This window comes from Corvus brachyrhynchos, unplaced genomic scaffold (genome assembly GCF_000691975.1).
Source record: "Corvus brachyrhynchos isolate BGI_N302 unplaced genomic scaffold, ASM69197v1 scaffold23, whole genome shotgun sequence".
NCBI lineage: Eukaryota > Metazoa > Chordata > Aves > Passeriformes > Corvidae > Corvus > Corvus brachyrhynchos.
In genome coordinates, this window is record NW_008238983.1 from 10,680,422 (window position 1) to 10,697,062 (window position 16,641).

Genomic DNA, 16,641 nt, shown 5'->3' on the forward strand with positions numbered 1-16,641 from the left:
TATGTGCACATATGATATAAATTCTTAATTTAGGAGAAAACATGTAAATTATAATCTGAAGTACTTGGTGATAGGGAGAATGGGATTCTTGGGAAATTTTGATGTGGTAAACATAAATCTGAATCTTTGTTGTCTAACCTGGGGAATTCTTCTTGTTCGTAAGATGTTTCCAAGCATTTTAACCTTACGCGTTTGGTAGATTTCCTGAGACTTCCATTGTCGGTGATTGAATGATGGACCCAGACCAGCAGGGAATCTGAATCATTTATTCCAAGGAGCGAGTTGGTTTTATACACTTTTCTAAGGCACAGTATTTCCTTACATGGCGTGACCTATCCTGTGTTGCCACATCACCAACACACTTCGTAGGGGTCTGCTGTGTGACACCTCCTCCCCCAGGGACCGGTGGGGACAAGCCTCTGTGTGCTGCCATGTGCTTCTTTGTGCTGCCATGTGCCTCTGCAGGCAGGTTTTACAGCTCACAACCCAATTCTATCTTATAATTCCCCATATTCCATAAGTCAAGAAAGCACTGGAAAAAAATCACAAACACTTCTAGTCATCTAGTACACTCATTTCATATAAGTGAGTAAACAGAGTGGAACAATGACTCCTTTTTTGCCTCGTGTCTCTGTTTAGGTTCAAGGGTGAACTGTTGATTGCTAGTGTATTTTTTCTGCTCCGTAGACGTTGTCAATCTAGGAAATGAATGCTTAAACTGGACAGAGTACTACTGTTCTTTCTTGTGAAGTGCCGTTTTCTTGAGGTGTTGAGAGCCGGAAACTGCTGCATGTTTCCTGTCTTCATGTTTCAAGTAGAGATAGCACTTGATTGATTAGAAACGCTTTCTTTGTTTCAATAAATAAAAAAGCAAGATAATTTTTTAAATATTTATATTGTATTTGTCATTCCTACAAGATGGGTTATTGTCTTGAAATGTGCTTAATGATGCATCTCTTTCTTGAAAATGCCCTTTGTATTATTTTGAGATATTAGACAGTAACTGCATTTTTCTCTTGAACTTTATCTTTTGTGGAAAGATGGAAGAATACTAAAGTTTTACCCATCTGAATTTTGTCATGGATTTTACTCAGGGACAGATTTAAGTCCATGTATTTGACCTGTTTAATTTTAGTGGTGTTAAGGCACCAAGGCAAAATTTTATAGTAAGGATTTTTCTCAAATTCATATCTCATGGATTTCGGTAATTCTGCAGCAAGTATTCCTCTTCTGATTCTCATCCCAAACTGCCAGGTATTTTAAAGAATGATTTTTTTTTTCCTGTCTCTTTCCATTTGGTTCTTGTTCACACTGTATTGTTAAAGTGCCTTACATTTCTAATTTATTGACTTGAAAGACATGTTTTATGTCTTCAATAAATGTCTGAGAATTGCTGATGAGCTGTCTCCTCATTATCTATTATCTCTCTTTTGTGTTTCCTTAACTCCTAGGAGCCTTCAAGGTAGACCCACTTTTGCTCTGCACAAATGCTGAACAGAGGCAGTACGTGTTTACAGAGGGATGGTGACTAAAAGGTGGGTAAGAGACTTCATTTTGTTCAGTCAGTAGATGATGTCATGGAGAGATTGTAAGATGATGTCTGGAAAAAAGACTTGTGATGTGACTTTGTAGACCATTACAGTTGTTCTGCCTTTCTCTTTTCCCTAAGCGAAGGAAATTCAACAAATGGAAATGGGAGGAAGAAAAAGAACATGCAATTCTCCTCTCATCTTACCTCTCTTAAATTATGCTCAATTTCAGAAAGGGAAACTATGTAAAAAGGGGGATGTTTGTTTAAAGTGACACTTAAAGGGTAACTGTAAGAGTAACATGTTTGTAGGTGACTATTTCAGGATACTGTTTTGAAGGCTCCACACAAATGCTTACCATCAGTCTAAAAATGTCTTAGGAAAAGGAAGCCTGTATAGCTAAATGACAAGGTAGAGGAGACTATTAAAAGCAAGAGGACATCTTAAAAAAAGCTGTGTCTGTGTTCAGAGAAGGAAATAAGACCAGAACATTCCTCTATCAGGCAAAACAGAAAGTTAATAAATGCTTTTTTCAACCACACCAAGAGCAGGAAGCCAGCGTGAAGAGTCTGTGTGGCCGGTGTATGACACTATGAAGTGAACGATCCGAGATAAAGCAATGGCAGAAAACTGAGTAATTCCTGTGTGCATGTGCTCACCACTGAAAAGTGTGGGGTGGTTCCTGTTTTGGAAACCTTCTTATGGGAGGCTTAGGAGATTGCCTTTCTGGAACAAATTGCATGTTCTCAATTTAGCAGGTCCAGATGTAGTTTACCCAGGTTTTTATGAATGGTAGAGTGAAATGGACCAGCTACAGACTGCAGTAGGCAGCCCCTTGCTTTTAAGTGTCTCAGCAGTTGAATACTTAGAGATGTCTAATTTGATGCTGTATTTCAGAAAGCATTCATGTGGACTCAGGGAATCTAAAAACCAACGGGCCTCTTGTTTAAACTGAGTGGATTAATTAAAAAAATTAGATTAGTATCTCTGTTTTAGAAAGGACATTGAGTATTATAGTGGGGATACTGAGAAAGGATTGATTTCTGTGAATAAAAGCCTGATTAAGAGCATATTTAAGAACTGGTGAACTGGTTAATTTTATCCTTCAACTACTTGAAGGATGCTTACAAAGATGAGCCACTGATAGAGCCAATGTTCCTAGTTGTGGCAAACCATATATCAGGAGGTTAATGTGCAGATTGCAAATTAAAGTATTCCGATTTGGCATTGTAGGAAAAACTTTTTCCATAGGAATGTAGTGCAACACTGAATAAAATTACCTGGGGATGTGGTGGGGATGGCACCTCTCCCAGGGGGGAGCTTTCAAGTCTTAGTTGAACAGTGCTGCCGCTGACCTGATCTTCTGTGGCTTTTAGTGGCTAGTCAGACTGGATAGCTGGATGAATCCCAGAGATCTTACCTAGCTGGCATTTTTGTGATTTGAAGTCAAGTCTTCCTAAAATGCTGTGGTCTTTTGAAGGAGACAACTGGCATGCAGATGAAAGACATCATTGGATGTATTGTTCTACTTAATTTAAGAAAAAGTATTTCATATTCAAAGTTCTCTTGAAAGTTTTTTAAAGGAACTAAACAAGCACAAGTTAAGGAGGAGGACTGACAACTGTGTAAATAATTGGTTAAATGGTAAGGAAAAAAAACTTCAGGAGAAAAGTGTGTTGGAAATCACCAGTGGATTTCCATAGATATCCCTGTGAGTGCCCAGGGGTATTTTCATATTCATAAGTGACTTGAGACAAAAGTGTGGTGACAAGGTTTGTTTCTGAAACTAAGTTATTAAGGACGAAAGAAGGTAAAAAAAAAGGGGGCCGACTGAAAAAATGCAAAAGAACAGTATAAAACCAAGTGGCCATTAAAATGATGGAAGAAATTCAGGATCAGTAATGTTAAAACACTTTGAGTTAGCTTGAGGTCTTGAGACTATAAGCAGCAATTTACTGAAAAAATCAGCCCTATGCTTTAGTAGCAATCAAGAAGTAAATTTATTTCAGGAATTGCTCTGAAAGGAGAGAAATCAAAATATTAGAGCACTTTCTAAATCTGTGATGTTTTACATCTTAGATATGGTGTGCTGTCCTGGTCTTGTCATCTCAGAACAAATGGAGTAGAACAGGAAAAGTTTCAGAAAAGGGCAACAAGAATGAAGAAGAGCAGCAGGATGCAGAATTCATACATGGAGCAGCATCCATGCAAGAACAACTAACTAGATGAGAGTTTCCAGACTGGAAAAGAGATAGTGGCCAGATGCTAATGCTAGGTGTGTATAAAATTAAAGGAACTGTGAGGTGTGTGGATGGGAAATGAATACTCAGTGCTGCCTAATTTTGTATTAGAAAAGAGATGAGGTGAAACAGGCAGGGAACAGTTTTAAAGCTAGGAAAAGAAGTGTTTTGGTTTTTTGCATAGTGTGTAAGTCAGTTCTGAAATTTCTTGCCACAGCATGCTTTGTGTGCTGCATGGGTATAATGTGCTTCTGAACAAAGTTGGAAAAGGAGGTGGGAAAAAAATAGAAGACAAAAAAAAAGAGGTGATAAACAAAGGTATTACATCTGGGTAAGGAAGTGACGGAGCTGCAAACTGTGGAAAGTGTGAAGGGCTTTGGGAGGAGCGGAAGAGAATTTTTGTATATGACTGCTCTGAGCATCTGCTCTTAGCTGCTCCTGGAGACAGAGTAGGAAGTCAGGCTGGATGTTTTGTCTGAGTTGGTTTTGTCATTTCAGCTGGGCTAAACAGCCAGCCTGACCCACTGTGGTGGTTCTTACATACTATTTTATAAACAGTAAGGTTGCAGGGTACAGTCCCAGAAGAGAACTCTGTTGCTAACATTATTTTAAAAAATGCTAAGCTGTCATGTAATTTGAGCTCTCCCACTGAGCTTGGAGCCTTTTCCCTCATTGTGAGATAAATACTTTTAATCTTATTTTGGCACTTGATAAATGACAATTGAATTTTTTTTAATATGTTCAAGCTGTTTCTTTGAGAGTTCAATTCTTAGTCAAAAAATCTCAGTTTTCTGTTTACTGTGTTCCCTGTACAGTCTGTAGTGCCTGTCAGGGAGCGTGGAATTACCAGAACACCTTTTCTCAATCTGAAAGTTCTAGTGATCCCTGTTTTGGTGTAGAGACAGTAGACTTCAAGGGTAGAGATAAGCCAGATGAAATGGCAAAGCCTAAAGGAAGTACAAAGAGAATGAGAAAACACTGATAAATTTGGAGATATTTTTGTGCTTGCAAATTAGCTCAAGAAGCAAAGTGTTGGAGTTATCATGATCAAAGGGGAAAGGCTAAAAGTGACAGTGTTTCATAATGATAGCAGTTGAAATGGAACAGATAAGACTACTGGAAAAAAGATCGTTGTGGGAGAAGATTAGAGGAAAATAGGTAGATTGATCTGAAGGAATTGAATGAAAAGATTGAGAAACTACTGAATAAAATTCTGAAGAATTAACAGAATTTTAGGAGCTTAGAGAGGAGCAGATACTGGGAATGAGAGAAACGGTGTGTTTGGTTTTCTATCAGTGGTTTATGGATGTGAGATGGATGGATCCATGAAAGTATTAAAGAGTATTCCAACGTCCTGTACCAGTATCTGTACTTCTGGGAAGTTTTCCAAGAGAACTTGAAATAAAAAAATTATGGAGGGAAAAATTGGTTGTTTTTTTTTTTGGTTAGGTCAGAGAGGTTAGTAGCTCTTGGCAAAAATGAAATTTGTTTGCAAAAATGAATCTAAAGAAACTGAAATGGAGACTGAGAATTTCTAAGTAATATGGCCAAGACTTGCAGAGACAAAAATGATATGAAAATTTGAAATAGTGATGTACAGTCCTGAAGAAAGAGTATTTTTCTTGCAGGAAGAGGGGATACAAGGGTGTTGTTTTAGATAAATGGATAGGAATTGCAGAATAAGAGCAGTTAAAAGGGAAAGAAGAAGAGGTATATAACATAAATCATGACCAATTTAAAGTATTGCTTAGGTCAGCCGTTTCCCTACCCACCTAATTCTTTGACCTCATCCATTTGTGAATAAAAGTTCTTCTTCCTGGGCTTCTAACTCTTCTGGTGTCTTCCTTGTGGCACTGTGTGTGTAGTGATGGGAGGTTTTCCTTTGTGCCGGACCTGTGGAATTTTAACAAATGAAGCACAACAATGAAAAGCTCATTAGCAATAGTTCTTTGTTACAAGGAACCTGCATTGCTTCAAAGCAGCAATAGCAATTTCCAAGTCGAAGGAGCTTCATTCTCTTTCACAAATTTTGTGCCTGGTGTGTAACACAACTGCAGATCACTGAGCTGCAAAGAGCTTTGTACTGAAGTGATGAATTGTGCTGTGCTTGAATCTGCATATGAGGTGAAGAAGGATCAGAGAGGGATGGATGAGGTCATTGTGCCTAATGGAAGAATCTTTGTGTCTTGCTACAGAGAATGAGACTCTTCCCATTAAAGCCAGTTAAATCTCTGAGATTAATGGCATCTAGAAGCAGGGTTTTAACACCTGGTCTGAAACTAAATGGTCTTTGATTTATAATTTTAATCTCTCTGGTTTTTTTCTTATGCTTAAAATTCTAGCTAGGGGTAAGGTTAGGCTTCCCCCCCACTGGCACAACTGCCCTCCTTCAGGTCACACTGCTTGCAATAGAGATGCTGCCTTTAATTATTCCAGATATCTCTCATTTGTCCAAAGTCTCAGGGGATGCTTTCTCTTGTTGTGATGATTGAAAATGTCAAAAGAATTTGTAGAAAAGGGTACTGCTTTGAGACGTTTTGAGCTGACTCTGTTGATCCAAGTTTGGTGCATTTATATATATTTTTTTTCCCACACGACAGAGATTTTTATACTTGCAGTGTGTGCATTAAAATATGTATAATCTGTTTGCTCTGGAAGTCCTTTTGGCAACACCACTGAAGCAGTTTGAATTATTTTTCACTCGGATTCAGATGGTATCTTTATAAAATGTGGTGAAATCCAGTGCTGGAAAACAAGCAAGATTGACAGCCCTGGAAATTGAAATCCCTGTTAATCCATGTCCTAGCTAGCACAGCCTAGCTGGAGCAGACTCTCTATCTTGGCAGCACGGCTCATGGTTAACCTGATGAGTTGACCTCTGCTTCAGTTATTTATTGTTTACAGAGCACTGAAGGTTTGCAAAGATTTTTCACAGTGAGAACAATATGTTTCAGTTTCTGTTTTCAACATCTTTCTATATGATGTGTTCATTATGGTATAAATACAGGTTTGTGTCTTTTTAAAAAGCAGAGCTCTGAACTTTGCACTGAATTTCTTCTGTAAAAGTTATAGAAATTGGTAGGGCTATAGTGAAAGAAACAGAATGCATTATGGTGACATGAGCAATTTAGGATTTCTGCTAGGTCACTCTGCAGCTGTCCCATCAGCATCATGGTGAAAGTGGTATGTAACAGAAGAAAGAGTTGGCCACGTATGAAAGGATGGGGGAATTTGTTCCTATATCTGAAGTTGTGTGCCCCAGAGAGAGTCCCATCCTCTCTTTGGGGTGAAGCATGCTGAGGTAGAGCATAGCAACCACATCATGCTAGGAAGTTTGTTATTACTCTTTGGTAAGTTGAGTGTCATTTGCATTTTCAATATTTGTCTTCTCAAGTTACACATTTCCTAACACTGCCATAAATTGCCAGCTTTTTACTTGGCCAGATGCCTACAATATAAGCAAGTTTCCTTGTTTGGTGTGGGGTTTTTGTGTGTCCAGTCTCTTTTTTTTTTGCCCCTCTCTAGGTCAAAATCCGCATTTTATTATTGCACAAAGTACCCAGTGGAAAGGCATTGAATCCTCAGCATTTTCCTTTTGGGCTCTTTATTTTGAATTCCAACAATAGATTCCACAGGCTCTTCTCATACCTGTGATACTTGCATCTAGTTGCATCACTGTTGCATAGAGTGACACTTTTCTGCTCTGACTTTTCAACACCACACCCACAGCCAAAGAGAAGGGTTTATTTGTAAAATATTTTATTGTACTTGTGTTTTACCTTGTGTCATTAATAGAGACCATTTCCAACGGTTCTTTCTTGTTTGGTTGGTTGATATTTTTATTTAATGGCCATTTTTCCTTGGTATTCCTTCTAGAGATTTGGTCTTGGACTGTTGTACTGGAAGTAGATTTAACAACAAGTCTTTCTGCAGCAATATGCAAATGACATTAAAGCAGAGACTTAGTAAATAAAGGAGAAAGAATATAACTGCAAAAGGATTACAGAAGAGGAGAAGAGATGAAGACTGTGAGATCTTAATATTGTAAGAGCATTTTTAGTACCACTGTCAGGTGAAGAAAAGAAATAAAAGCAAATACAGGAAAGGAAAGGTAGTGTTTTAGCATGTTATTTGTGGTTAAATGAATCCCCTCTTCTGCTGATGACAGAATCTTTTTTTTACCTCGAAAATGAGAGGAACTGAGGTCTACAAGGCTGGAAGGCTGGATGGACATAGAGGAGCACAAAAAGGGGTGCAGGCTGTCCTGTATGGTTTTTGGGTGTGCTGTATACATAAAACACACCCAAAAATATATTCATATGTTTTCCTGGTGGCCTCAGGCAGCACCAGCTAAGGATCTTAGAGACTACACGTTATCCAGCCTTGGCATAAAATGAAGGGATGGTCAGGAAGTTTCCCTTTAATCAGCTGTGGGGGTTCTTGAAAATACAAGCTAAGCAGCCCAAGAAAGCTGAATCTGTGCCTTTACTGTTAGAAAAATCTCAGCAAAGACGTAATCATCCTATGTGTTTCTATTTATGAGCTCAAGGTGACCTTGACACATTTGGTCTCTGAAGTGTAGATTCCTCAAAAGGAGCAGTCAGAGCTATGTTTCAATGTATGCAATCTGTGTGTACATACTGTATGCTTATAAGATTCCAAAGTGATAAATGAGAAAGGATGGCTGCAAAGCTACTGAAGTGATTTTGGATATGATGGAGACATCAGTGACACTTCATGTAATTTAGTCTTTGACTGATGAAAGCTGTCAGCCACTGGGAAACCATTGGGATAGATGTCACTAAACAAATTGGATTTTCACAACATTGTTAATTTGTGAAATAACTTTATGGAATAGATTTTTTTCCTGAAAGCTTGTAAATGGAAATCACTAAAAAGAGCGTCATCATTAAGAATTAGATAAAACATGGAAATCTAAGTAATCTAAATAAAATAAGAGGATATATCAGACTTGCAAAAAATAGAGTATATTTATTTTATTATTTTTGTGACACAAATACACAGAGCAGCACAGTGCGTGCTCTGAAGAAAACACACAAGAGGCTTCCCTTTATTGAAGCAAATATGTCAAGAACCATTCATTCCTCATTTAACTTTAGGTTATTTGACATTTCCTTATTTGTTGTTTGACAGCTTAATCAAGAGCATTACACCAGATAGTATATGATTTCTATTGTGTCAAGTCAAGTTTTACTACTTTTAAACAGACTTAAAAATAGAACTGAAATTTTTAACTGTTGTGTTGGAGGAAGAATATAAAATTATGATTTATTCTCCTTAGAAGGATTTTTTCTTTCTTTTCTTTTTTTTTTCCCTGTTTTTTTTTTTCTTTTTTTTTTGTGTGTGTCATGCTATATTTTAGGATCTAATAAAAAATAAGCAAGTTTGTACTGACAAGGTTCAGGCATGTGCATGGATGTTCCTCATATGTGTAACACCTATATATGTGAATACATGGGGTCTTGAGTATAAGCATTGTAGTAATAAAGAATTTGGCCTTTTGTTTTTGCAAACTCTGATGGATCGGATGTTTTAGTTGTAGAATGGTCTTTGAAAATCTTTGTGCCTTCCATTGTTTTTAATTTTACCTGGTTTATTTTAGGAAAGATTTATTAACTTGATATTTTGCAGAAATTTTAAAATACCTGTATCTTACTTCAGGATTTAGTGAATAACTAAAACTGTGGATGAACTTTCAGAAAGATCTAGCAGAAATATTTTTTTTTCCTTCTGGCTCCTTTCCAGGACTCTGATAGCTTTTCAGGGTTTCCTGTGTTTCTGATGAACATCTTCAGAAGACAGAACTGATACTGAGGGGAGTTGTCCAGTTTTTCTGTTGCAGTTCTAGTTGAATCAGAGATCTATATGCAAGATCTGATAGGGAAGAGTGTCGTTTGAATTGGTGGAACCCCCTTTGCTTATAGTCATGGGAATTAGAGGAAACATTAAACAGTGCTTTCATTTGTGTGTTAAATCTTTGTAAGTGTGTAGTGAAAATTTTGTTGATGTATAAAATATCTAAATCATCATCTTTGCAGTGATACTGTTAAAGAACAACAAAGTGGAGTAGTAGCCTGCTTGCCCCTTACGCAATCTGCTCTAGTGGGACGTGTCTCTGCCTGTGGGACGCCATGACCAGGGCTGGTCCTAGATGATCTTTAAGGTCCCTTTCAACCCAAACCATTCCGTCATTCTCTGATACTCTAGGCATTTTGTATAATCAGTGCAGACTGACCCATTGGATGGTTCAGGCCACCTATCCCATTTGATACACTATTGCTTATCCAAGAACTGGTGAAAGAATCCAGAAGCTTCGTGAAATAAGTAGGTGTTTTGAATACTTACTTTGATAGAAAAGCTACATATAGATGAATAGGTGGGGAACAGAATTGTTCTGTAGCAGTGATGTGGGATGGGAGCCTGAGCTGCCTCACCACTCCCTGTCCTTCATATCAGTCTGCTAAACTTTGCTGTCACTTAAGCTGTTGCTGTGAAGACAGAATATATTGGTTATTGATGGAAAGAAACAAATCAAAAGCTGGTAATTAGATGGAAGTTGAGAGGAGTTGGGAGTCTGAAATGCATTTGCAAATGGGGCCATGGGGCTGAGTGGATTTTCCATAAAAGGTTTATTCTCCTCCCCTGGTTTGGTTGTCTTAGCTGTGACCACCATGCATTTGCTGAGAAGTGTTTATTTAATACCCACTGCCCTTTAAAACTGTACCAAAGAACTGCAGCACTGAACCCACTGCAAGAAGATGAAGTTGCCTTTATTGTCCAACTGAAGCAGGATGTCACAATAGTAATTTCATGACACTTTGGAGCTCATCCAGCAGTTCCTTAAAGTAGTAACTACCTTAATATAATCTTTATTTTGCAAGTTTGCCTAGTAATAATGTTCAGAATACCCACTCACAGTGTTGTTTTAGCAGTAGAATTTTGTCCTTTAGATTGGTGATTCACATTTGAAATGTATTATATTAAGTTTCTATGAAAGCTAAATACCAGCTACTATCAAGTACTTTTATACAGTGATACACAAAATGACAGAGAACTGTTTTAAGTTGAATATATATTTTTTAAAAAAAACAGCTATTTGAAATTGCTGTATCACTGTCTTCCTTCTGGTTTCTCTTTATATCCATGTACAAATTTTGGCATGTTTTTCAGTACAGTTTACAAATATAAAAAGTGTGTCCAGATGGCTACAGCAATAATCTGTGGTGTGATGATCTTCTTTTTTAATTATTCAACACATGTGACTCCAATCTCTCTGTTGCCTTTTCCCAATTTATATAGAATGCAACAGCTAAGCTTGAATTACTTTCTTATTGCCTCTTTTTTACCTGCTTCTGTTAACCTTGCCTTTGCTTGAAACTACTTTTATCCATCTTCAAGATTTGACAGAAATTTTCATCCAACTCTAATCTTAATCTTTTTCATCCTCTGCTCAAGTGATACAACTTCTCTCTTCCAAGCTAATTTTTTCCTATGGTTATCTTGGTGCATTGTCATCTGCTGCTCTGTTTCATGGATGTCCTTCCAGTCCTGAACTTGTGCTTTTAGTTCAATCAATCCATGTTTCTAAACCATTTTTTTTTGTGGGTTTTGTTTAGTTTTTTGGACAGCTTTCAAAACAGAAACTTTTTTGTAATTTAAGAGTATTTGTATTTATATAGTGAAGTTTCAGCACACTGTTAATGCAAATTAAATCACAGCTTTACTTGTAGTTGTGACTCTGGTCTCACACAGATTCCTAATTCTCACTGGTGAAATTTCAAAATTCACTTTTTCTGTGACTGGAAAGCTTGCAGTACAAGACTCAGACCTTAGCAGAAAATGGGAACATGGCTGTGCTTGGTCAGAGGGGCATCCAGCCCAGCATCTGGTCTTTGTCAGGAGCAGACAGCACGTGGCTCAGGGAAGAGGGTAAGACCGCAGCAATCAGCTAGTGGGATTTTTCCAGAACATAGTGGCAGTTTCAGGCTCAGGATTTTCACACCGCAAAATGGGAGTTTCTAGGTATTTTATAGCTATCAATGGGTCCTTTTTCTGAAGGTCTTCCTGACCCCGTTTTGAAACTCTTTAATTTTTAAAAATGAACAGGACCCTGTGGTATGGACTCTGTTCTGAACTGCTATTACTCTCAGCACTTGAAACTGTGTTTCTACTACAGAACAGCTTGTGTTCTGTGTTGTTGATGGTGTTGACAGTCTGTTGGGTCCTAAGAAAATGTGTTTGGTTTGTCAGTAATAGTACCAACTGGAAAAGGAGCAGGCAAGTGTTGCGTAGAGAGAAAAGAGAAAATAAAATGCAGGGGTATGTGTGTCAATCCCTTAATTGCTACAGTTCTTCCTTCTCCATTTCCTTTTCCTGCCCTAGATGACACTTCAGTTCTTCCTTCTCCATTTCCTTTTCCTGCCCTAGCTAACACTGCCATCCTTTCCTGGATCATTTTCTTTCACTTCATGCCTTTCCTTTGTCTGTTAAACCTCCTCTGTTTTTTTCTTCCACCTTTCAAACCTTTATTTGAAAACAATCATTACCATTTTATTTTTCCATTAAAGATATTTTGTAAAAGAAAAACTTTGCAGGCTTTGTAGTTTGTCTGAGGTGGAGAATCCTTCCTTTTATCACCTCATTTCTGATGGCCAGTCTAAGGATCACAGTTCAGTGGACGTCCCAAGCAGTGCATGGGGAAAGGTGCTCCCAATGACTGGAACAAGAGACTAGGTATGAGTGGAAGGAAACTTTAAGTAGGAGTCTGTGCCTTGGGAGGATATCAAAAAGGCTGAGGAGCTAATGGATAGCTAAGAAAAAAAAAGGATTTGAAAAAAGTGCTGAGATGTTGCTGGAACTTGGGCCTAGTCTGTGCTGATTTGACTTTATTCCTACCCTTAAGTTGCCTGTCGTTCTCTTCTGTGTGGGCCTGCTGGGTTGGCCTGTGCTTGCTCAGGAAGCTGTGGTCCACTGGCTCTACACCCCACTGATGAGGCGGAGAAGCCCACAATGTGATAATTGAGTTCCGAGGTGTTATTACAAACTCCTGGCTTCACTCAGGTCACTGTTCTTGAAGCAGTGCTTCCTTTGAACAAATCACAAGTATCAGCTTTTTGAGAAGTGCCGGAGAACTAGCTTTGATGACAGATTCTTCTTTTATTAGTTGTCACCCTCAGCTACAGATATTAGCAGTCTTTTGGCAGAATGTCACTATGAATTCAAGGATTGATTTTTGACTGCGTTAGTCAATGACAGCTGATGGCTGTCTGGCTCTTGCAGAACTTAAAATACATGCCACTGCAGAAATGAATGACAGTATTAAAAGTTGAAGCAACTCAGTAATCAGTTTTTTAATTGAAGCTGACTCTCACTTTATGCAAATACAAATTAGAATATGCTACTCTGCTGCATAGTAAACAGTCTGCATTGCTGGGTCCAGTGATGAGACGTGATAGTGTACAACTAGATTATTTCACTGAAGAAGATCTATAGCCTCCAGTCTCATCTTGATGTTGAGTGAGGTGATCTTTGAGCTGTTGCTCTAATCTAATCGTGTATCTGACTGATAGGCAAATTGTTTTTCTGAAGCTATACTGAGTAAAGAATCTATTTCGAAGTAATTATACTATAAAGAGGTATAGGTTTGGGAGTTTTTGTGTGTTTGACAGGAAACAGGATTTGCTACAGTAAAAGCGATTGCTTGGGTGTTTTGTTTTGGTTTTTTATTTTGGGGGGGGGTTTGTTTGTTTTTTGTGGTTGTTTTTCTTGGAAGAGCCCTCTTGATGCCTGCTTCTGGCCTCCAACCTTTTTTCCTTCTGGGCTCCAGGGCTTGTCACTACTGGTGAATTGAGAGCATACACATTGCCTTAGAATTTAGCTATTTTTTTTGGTAGGTGTGATGACAGAGTCTTTTTAATATATTCCTTTCTCCAACAATCTTCATCTCAAATGTTTTGTATGAGTTTGAGGGGTTTGGTTTTAACAAGTCAAGAAGAATTACAGAAAGAGGCACTGAGCTACATCGTAGAGGTATTAATGTACTCCAGTTTTATGAGCATATGAGTGCTGGTACTCTCTTTCCTGATTTGTCTATATGCTTACTATATACCCAGCAGTGTGGCCTTCTTTTGGTGAAGAGGAAACAACAGTTCTCCCTGTTTCCTTGTCACTTGCAGCAGGAAGCGTTCTCTTCTTTTAATAAATTGTAACAAAGGTACAGCTAGCAATACAGTAGACAAATTAGGTATTTTTCATAAAATTTTCATCACCAAAGATGAAATAATTATTACTATTTTAAAGTGTGTGCAGTAGCAATATGGGACAGTATCTTTCTTTGTATTCATAATTCTGTTCTAATGAACCCATGTAATGTATAGTGTGTTTCATTAGTTCAATACTTTTTTTTCCAGGTTTGTGCTACTGCAAAAAGGTTATCTGGAGTTGTTACTTCACATGAGCAATTTTTTTTTTCAAATCTTTACTATTTTGGAAACTAAGATGTCGAGCAAAGTGTCCAGGGAAAGTGGAATGAGTCTCCTGCAACGAATTACATGAGCAGTATCTGCAAGAGTAAACACTGGTGTGCGTGTAAAGAAACCCCAGACCTGCTTGTGAATGCCTGTACTCAGAATCAGTCCTGAAATTGGCATCTTTTAAACATTCCAGACTGCTGTTAGTATACTTATATTGACATAAGCTCACTTCGTCTTTCACTAAAAGTGTAGTTTTAAACTGACACTTACAGAATCAGTAAAGATAATTATTTGAAAGCATCTTTTCTTTGGAACAGCTGCAGCTAGTGTGGCAGCTTTCTTTTGCTTAGCTGTGCACACTTTTTCTGTTTAGCAATAGGTGTCTTTTTTGGCTTGGCTAAAACAGAAGTCTTGAATTGCTGTTTTTTTCTTCGTCAAATACTGTTGTTGGAGAAACCAAATGCTACATTTGTAAGATATAACCTTTGCCTGATGTGCCTCATTCGTCTTTATGTTTTTTCTAGGCAAGCTGGATCAAAACAAAGGGAATGAGGGATAGAGTAAGTGCACAAGACCGTTTACATACAGAAATAAAATAATATATTGAAATAAATTGCATATTGTAGCGCTGCTTATTCTGCTTTATTTTCATTTTGCATCCTCAGGTGGTTTTACAAACTTGTAGAATGCAATTTGTTGAAGTCTGAATAAAGGTCTCTGCTGGAAAAGTTATGCAAATAACAGGTCAATATACAATCTCCCCAAATATTTAGCAATAGTTATAAAGCTGGTCAGTGTCACTATTTGGATATGTTTTGAAGAGTTTTGACCTGACCATTATTGTCATTGTTGAGAGAGATTTGCATATGAAAATTATACAGAAATCAGGGAAACCAGCCTAATCTTTTCGTGTTTAGGATTCTCTTGGCTTTGTCTTGTCTTGCCTTGTCTTATTGCTTCAGGCTAGCTATCACTTCTTGGCACAAAAGCTGCACTTTCAGTAAGGAGAACAGGTGATTTCAGGAAAGATTGTTTTGTCTGCTTCAAGCCTTCTGACTTGTTGCAGTGTTTCGGGTCTGTGTAGTGTGCTTCCACAGGCTCACTCTTACAGCTGTTGTCTTGGGCAGCGATGGAACTCGCGCAGCGGTCCTTACTCAAGGGTGTACAGAAGGGAGCAATCTCGCCCTTATAAGTTCTGTGGAAAAAGATTCAGTTTTGAAGTCTTTTCTAAGGTGTCTGTTCATTGCTTCGTGCTGTGGGTATATGCTGAAGGTGTTTGTTTCTTTGGAGGGGCTTTAATTGTATTTTTTGTCGGGGTTGGGGATGTGTGGGTCTTTTGGTTCTTGGGGGAGGAGTTTTGTTTGGTTCGTTTTGCTTGTTTAGTTTGGGGATCTTTAAAAAAAAACATTTTTAATTTTTTTACTCCAGCAGTGTATTAGGTGCAGTCTCCAAACTCCTTTCTCCTTCCATGCACGCAGTTGTGTAATGAAGTGGACAGTGACTTAAAGAATTTTTGATGAGGTTTCTATCTAGTGCCTTGATTTACTGTTCTCTTGCCAGTTAGGGCCTCTGAAGGCTCTCCTTTCAGTTGTTGCAAGTAAGCGTCTCCTCACAGTTCCCTACAACAATATTTTTAAATTAATACATCTAAAACCACTAATAGACTTAAATTAATAAAATAGTGCAGTGCATTTAAACAGCTAGAGGTTGAGGTAGAGAAAAATTTAGACTGTTATTGTTTTTTTCTGAGATATATTGTCAAGTGCATTCACACACTTCTTTGTTTCTCCTTTCTCCTTGTCTTTGGATATTGTGATTGAGAGAAAGGAGTGCTTCCTGCCTCAGTTTTTGCCATGTGAGATGCAGGCAGTGAGAGGAAGAGTTCAGCTAGTACGGAAGAAAGTCCTTGGCCCCAAAATTCTTCCACAGCATGACTATGACATGTAAACAACTGTGTCAGAGACCACCTATGGCATGTCAGTAGTCTGATAGGAAAGAGGATACTGTATGGATTTAGAGACCAAGGAAAGGTGGTGGTGTGAAGGAACCTTTGTTTCTGTTACTGAGTTCTGTTCGGGGGGACATTTCAATTCAGGGAGGAGTCCTCTCGATACCTCCAGAGCACAAGACATCAGACCTGTTGACATTTACATCTTAGTCCTTACTAATACCATGATTAGTCCCATGAAGGTAATCATCCTTTTTGTAATGAAAACCAAGGCATCCATACCTGTGTACATATTTAATATTTGGATGAAGAGTAGTGGTGCTTTTCTTTCTTTCTGGAGAAACGGGATTATCTTTCTGTTGTGTTCTGAGTAGAGCTGGGTTTTTTTGAAACTTGGCTGCGATATGGAAGCCTGGTTACATAAAGACCAT

General features: G+C 38.1%; 1 protein-coding gene across 3 annotated transcripts in view; it reads left to right on the plus strand.

Moving 5' to 3' along the window:
* SEMA5A (semaphorin 5A) overlaps positions 1-16,641 on the plus strand; it is a 298,126-nt gene that overhangs the window by 62,411 nt on the left and 219,074 nt on the right. For 2 of the 3 annotated variants that reach the window (XM_017738722.1, XM_008637204.2), the window contains one exon: positions 1,452-1,535. The gene's annotated coding sequence lies outside the window, so the exon portion shown is untranslated. Of the gene's footprint in view, positions 1-1,451; positions 1,536-14,786; positions 14,823-16,641 lie in introns of all 3 variants that reach the window. The other variant, XM_017738723.1, reaches the window with a different exon arrangement.